The sequence below is a fragment of the Polyodon spathula genome, chromosome 18 (assembly GCF_017654505.1).
Source record: "Polyodon spathula isolate WHYD16114869_AA chromosome 18, ASM1765450v1, whole genome shotgun sequence".
Taxonomy (NCBI): Eukaryota; Metazoa; Chordata; class Actinopteri; order Acipenseriformes; family Polyodontidae; genus Polyodon; species Polyodon spathula.
In genome coordinates, this window is record NC_054551.1 from 415280 (window position 1) to 421270 (window position 5991).

A 5991-nucleotide genomic window follows, 5' to 3' on the forward strand; every position below is an offset into this window, starting at 1 on the left:
AATCATTCAGTGCGAAGCAGCTGCTGGGAATTCTGCACAGGGTCTTTTTCTCAGATTAGCAAACATAAGGCCAGCTAGATTATCGATGCACATTACTGTGCTTAATAAGAATCATTACAGGAGAAAAGCAAGGCATTCCTGCGTTCAATTTGACTGGCTCTGTCTTCAGCCCATCACACTCCACAGCTCTCACTCATACTTAAAAGGGTGCTGTTTATTGAGATCATTATTATTATTTAGCAGGCGCCTTTCTCCAAGGCGACTTACAGAGACTAGGGTGTGTGAACTGAGCATCAGCTGCAGAGTCACTTACAGCAACGTCTCACCTGAAAGACGGAGCACAGGGAGGTTCAGTGACTCGCTCGGGGTCACACAGCGAGTCACTGAGTGAGCTGGGATTTGAACCACCAGGGTCCTGCTGGTTACAAGCCCTCTTCTTTAATCTCCAGACCACATAGCCTCCAATATGTTATGTATATTTCTCCACAAACAGAAATTGATTTGATTGCCATTTTGGAAAAGTAGTGTCACTATTTTAATAACTAGCTACAATGTTTCAGACGACCCAACCATTTCTATCATGCTATCTGAAGAAGGCAGAAGCTGAAACATTGTAGCTAATTATTAAAACACTGTAAGGGGGTTTCAGTTCACTGCACAGCTGCAATTGCACAGCCACATGCAGCTGCAACAGCTGCAACTGCACAGCCACATGCAGCTGCAACTGCACACACACATGCAGCTGTGCTGAGACCGTTAGCCCTGTTCTGGAAGTGGGTTGTAAAGAGAGAAGTGACAGGAAAGCAGAGCCTGTGATCTGTGCTGCTCACCCACAGGCAGCGGCTCGGGAGCCAGACAGACTGAAAGGGTAACCTGTCCCAGCGCCACCCACATGCCCACAAACACACCGCAATGGCCTTTGGATCAAGCAAGTTTAGCCCATCATATTTCTTTAAGTATATATATATATATATATATATATATATATATATATATATATATAATATATATATATATATCTATATATATATTATATATATATATATATATATATATATATATAATATATATTATTAGATATATGATAATATATATATATATTATAAGAATATTCTATATCTGGGGTGGGGGGCTAGATGAGTATATATATATCTCTGAGAGAGAGAGAGAGAGAGAGAGAGAGAGAGAGAGAGAGAGAGAGAGAGAGAGAGAGAGAGAGAGAGAGAGAGAGAGAGAGAGAGAGAAACTCCCAGTAAGATAATCTGTACTTACACTTTGCAAATACAATGTATTGACTGATTCAGTTGCTAAACCAGTTAAAACAGACACTGAGAACTGACAGTGTTGTATTTGTGTTTGAATCTACCACCGGGGGGCTGTGATGTATGTTTTACAGGCACTCTAGAGGAAACCAATCTCATGCAAAAATAAAAATTCTCGTAAGTAGTCACGTGATCTAGGCCAGACGCTGTATTAAGATACAATGTTTTTTTTTTTGGTGCCAGTTCTCTTCCATACATGTCCATTGTAACCAAAAGAAGGGCTGTGAAACAGATCCTACATTTCATACTGGGTCCAATGATAGGCCAGATTTTTCAAAGCTTTAATAATTTATAATAATACAACACCAAACTGAATCAGCAATAGGGTGTTTCCCACGACAATCCCAGAGAAACGCACCACACTAGATGTGAAAGGTAAAGATTACTGTTGCATAATTTAATAGCTCTGTAAAATACAATTATTTCTACACCCTGTTGCTGCAGTGCCAACTCAATTAGCCCTGGGCAGGAGGTCTGGGGAAGCAGATATCGCTGCCACTGTCCGGGCTTACCCAGCGCTGGAGCTGAGCTGGGGGACAGTGGGAATCATTGGCTGGCATGAGGAACCATTTACTCCAGCGATGAGTGTAAAAGCTTGTAAAAAAATCAATGACCTTGCAACCAAAAACCACATCAGGCCCATTCACGGACTGATCCATTCATAGTGATATTCATTCATTATCATGCAGTCATTAATAACTCTGCACATCATGAGAGTCATCAGTTTTCCCCTCTTACAGGCTCTCAATGCAGCTAAATGTAATGAATACCTTTTAAAAATGTATTTATCAGTGTTGTATTCGTTGGCAGAGCACGCAGATTTCCATAAAACTGTGAACTCACTTATGAGATTAGCAGCCAGCAAAGCCTGCCAACTCATGCAATTAAAGACAACTTTTCAGACAGCCTTCCTCTACAGACTCAATGTGGCCGGTGAAGTGCCTCCTGTTTTCCAGACTGTAAAAACAAAAACCCAGCTCCGCAGTTAACCACAGTTCATCTTTTTTAAAAATTTAGTCATGGCCAACAGTTTTTTACCCTGGTTTTCTCCCCAATTTGGAATAAATGATCTATCCCGGTTCACCGCTGCAACCCCCCGGCGATGTGTTTCTGGGGAAGCGTGCTCCCCAGGATCTGAATGGCTCCACTGCAGAACCGCAGGCACCCTGTCAGCCATAGGGGTTGCTGGTGCGCGGTGAACTGTGGATTATCCTGTCGACCCAATCCCTCCCTACCCGGATGGAGCTCGGCCAATTGTGCGCCGCCCCTGGGAACCCCCGGTTAAGGTCAGCAAATCCTGGATTCGAACTTGCGCTCTCCAGGCTACAGGGCACATCTAGCACTCCGCGCAGAGCGCCTTTACTGGATGCATCACTCGGATGCCCCCATTGCTCTTTCTCTGGGGGGGGGGGGGGGGGGGGGGGCTTTCTGATTGGTTTCTCAGGAACTCGGTCAGAATGAAACTGACCCTGTTCAGAGCTCTCTCTGTATCGCTGCTGTGACGCAAACTCAGAAGATGCTTCATTCAAAGACCAGTTCAGGTTTCGAGAAGCAAGCTAGTGCTGTGATGTCTCCTCCTGCATTCACAAAGAACCACAAGAGTTTTCAGACAGTATCTACAGTATTAGCAAGCTTTGTCTGCTTCCTCTCGGCGTACTGCACTGCTGTGCGTCTGCTGAAACTCCAGTGTGCTGCACACCAACTATCAGATTGGTTGACATGCAAGTCAGGTTTTTGGAAATATTCCTATCCTTAGGGGTGGTACCTGTATTTCTCCTATCAGAGTTAAGGAAAGAAAATGCCTCAGTGATAGCAACTTAGTACAAAACAGGCTTTATCTTCCATGGTCGGGTTTCAGTGTGTGAAGCAGCTCTGCTGACATGTTTTTGCAACAAGCAGTCCTAAAAATACACTTCACCCACAACGACTATAAAAAGAATGGGGAAGTTCTCCATGTATCTGACTCTGCAGCAATCAGCAAAGGAGTCAACCATCTTTAGAGGCCCTGCAACAAAAACAAAGAACATGAAGTGTTCGGGGACGTTTGAAAGCGTTAGTTGATGAACGCTCGCTATCCCTGCATAAATGAACACGTCTGTCCCTCCGCACGGGTGGAATTGAGCTGCAAGGCTAATGTTTTCTGCAGTCATGTACCACTTCACAGAGAGAAAGAGAGAGAGATGCTTATCTGTCTGACGTCACTCTCTCTAATACCAGCGATAAGAAAAGCCACAAGAAAGAGGTTTCAGCCTCATTGCTTCTCTTCCAGGAAAAGCAGCGCTGCCTTCTCCGAAGAGAACACTGCAGCCACCAGGCTCCATTAAACCCGATGTCAGGGGCCGGGCTCGCAGAATCTCACAAGCTGAAAATGAACCTCGAGTCTGATATACAGTGTGAAATCAGGTATATAGGTAATTCTTCACGTGTGTGAGACTGTGAGACGGAGAGAGAGACACACACAGGGTGGAGAATCAATAATAAATTCATGTTGCTTTTTCAATTGCAAGAGATTTTAATATTGGATCAGGAAATCTCATTGCCAATGCAGCCCAACATGATTTCCCACTCAAGCGTATTTCTCTGAAGGTCTCAATATTCACACCTTTCCACGTCCGTTGTCACTTACAGGAATCAGCTCTTCAGCACCAATAGTTTCGTCTCTATTAAGCCTTAATCATTACTAATATGAGTTGAACTATTTACTGTACCCCTGTGTAGGACCCATTTCTCTCTCCTAGTGAGGTGCTATTTATGAAATTATCAATCAGAATTTGGCTATTAAAATGAGAATGATCAGTTAACATTGAAGCTTAAGGTTAGGATTTATTTATCACCAGCGGGCTGCCTTTTACTCACACACTGTAAATCACGATGATCCCACAATAGAACGCTTTCGTATTTCTTCCAGTAAGTCCTCCTCAAATATATTTTTACCGACCACACTGAATAGTTTCCATGACAACGAGAATAGTGGTCATGGTGGAAGGCGGGCATCACTATTAGAACTGTAGTAAAACAGAGAGGGAAGGGGGGGGGGGTGGTTAACACGTGGTCCTGTTTATTTCTGAGAAGAGCTGATTTATTGAGTCACTTCACACACTGCCCACCTGAAGACAGGCTTTACCGAAAGAGCCAGTCTCAGTGACTGACGGCTCTGAGGAGGAAGAGTATCTGTGTGGGGTGCCGACCGCTACAGCTGGGTCCATTTTACAGAGCCAGAGGTACTACACCACAGAGGGTCTGTGTGTCACAAAAAACTCAAAGAGAAGGGGAGCAGGCCACGCAGAGAAACTGCTCAGGTTTCTTGTTCTTTCAGAAAGAGTGTAGTTAAACTTTAACAGCGTCTGAACCGCGCAACTCTGGTCACAGTTTCTGTTACAATGACGAAACCACATAGAGAGAGAGAGAGACAGATCGAGGCAGAGAGAGAGAGAGAGAGACAGATCGAGACAGAGCCACAGAAAGAGACAGAGCGAGACAGACAGAGCCACAGAGAGATAGAGCCACAGAGAGAAACAGAGAGACTCTCCTTGTATGCTGGCTTGCTCTTTAACAATGGATTGGGGGGGGGGGGGGTTGCTGCTTCACAGAAGAAACAAGCCGTTGTTTTTCTCCTAACGAAAGCGAGTGGGCGGCGTGACGCGTGTTTGTTGTTGTCGGGCGCTGCTCAAATATAATAGTTCCTGATTGTTTCACCCCAGGTACTGTTTGCAAAGAAAAGGGTGCCGATTTTCCAGGCATGGCTCTTATAAAAGGAACTTTGTCAATTTAAATCATTGTTTTACTAAAATGATACAGTCTGCATAGTTCAGAGCACTAAAAAATATAATCATCATCATCTTATTGAGAGCAGGAACAGAACGTAATCCTGTCAGACGACCTCAGAACTAAGCTCCAGAACGGGCTCTTAGGATAGTCCTGTACTGGGAATCCCCGAATGGCTCACCTGGGAAAAGCACTGCCTCGAGGCCTGCAGGGCGAGTCATACAACCAGAGATCGCCAGTTCGATTCCTGGTTGTGCGAGGCAGCCGGTTTTCACTGAAGGGCGCTGCGCTGCATTGGCCTTGGTGCTCCCGGGGTTGGGGAGGCGAGATCTGGCTTAGACCGTTTCTCTTCACCGCTCTGCAGCAACCCCTACAGGCCAGGTGCCCAGTGTCTCGGGGATCGCTGCGGTGAAGGAGAAAAACAATAACTGGGCCTTACAAACTGGGAGAAAATCAGGGGTAAAAATAATGAGATTTTAAAAACAAACAAAAAAAGATACACTCAGAATGAGCTTTTAGGATTTAAAAAAAAAAAGTACTTTGATTCATTACCATTAGACTTAACTATTGCTGTTGACACAATTAGAGATAAGTTATCATAACAATATAGTTGAAGAGATAATTTAAATAACAGGCCAGTTAAAAATGCACCAGAAAATTGCAAAGCAGGCAGTCCTCAAATGAGGACAACAGCACTTAATGGGTTAATGTGATGAAACGAACCGCTTGCACATTTTGTGACAATACAGAGTTTCAGCGCTGATGGGCCAATGCCCCTAAAGGGCAAAGATCCATATGCAATACTGTATTATCAGGACTGGATCTCAATAACGTGAACAAAGTTTCATTGGTTCTATCACTCTGCACCACTGAAATCATATATAATGAGTATTCTGCACGCCCA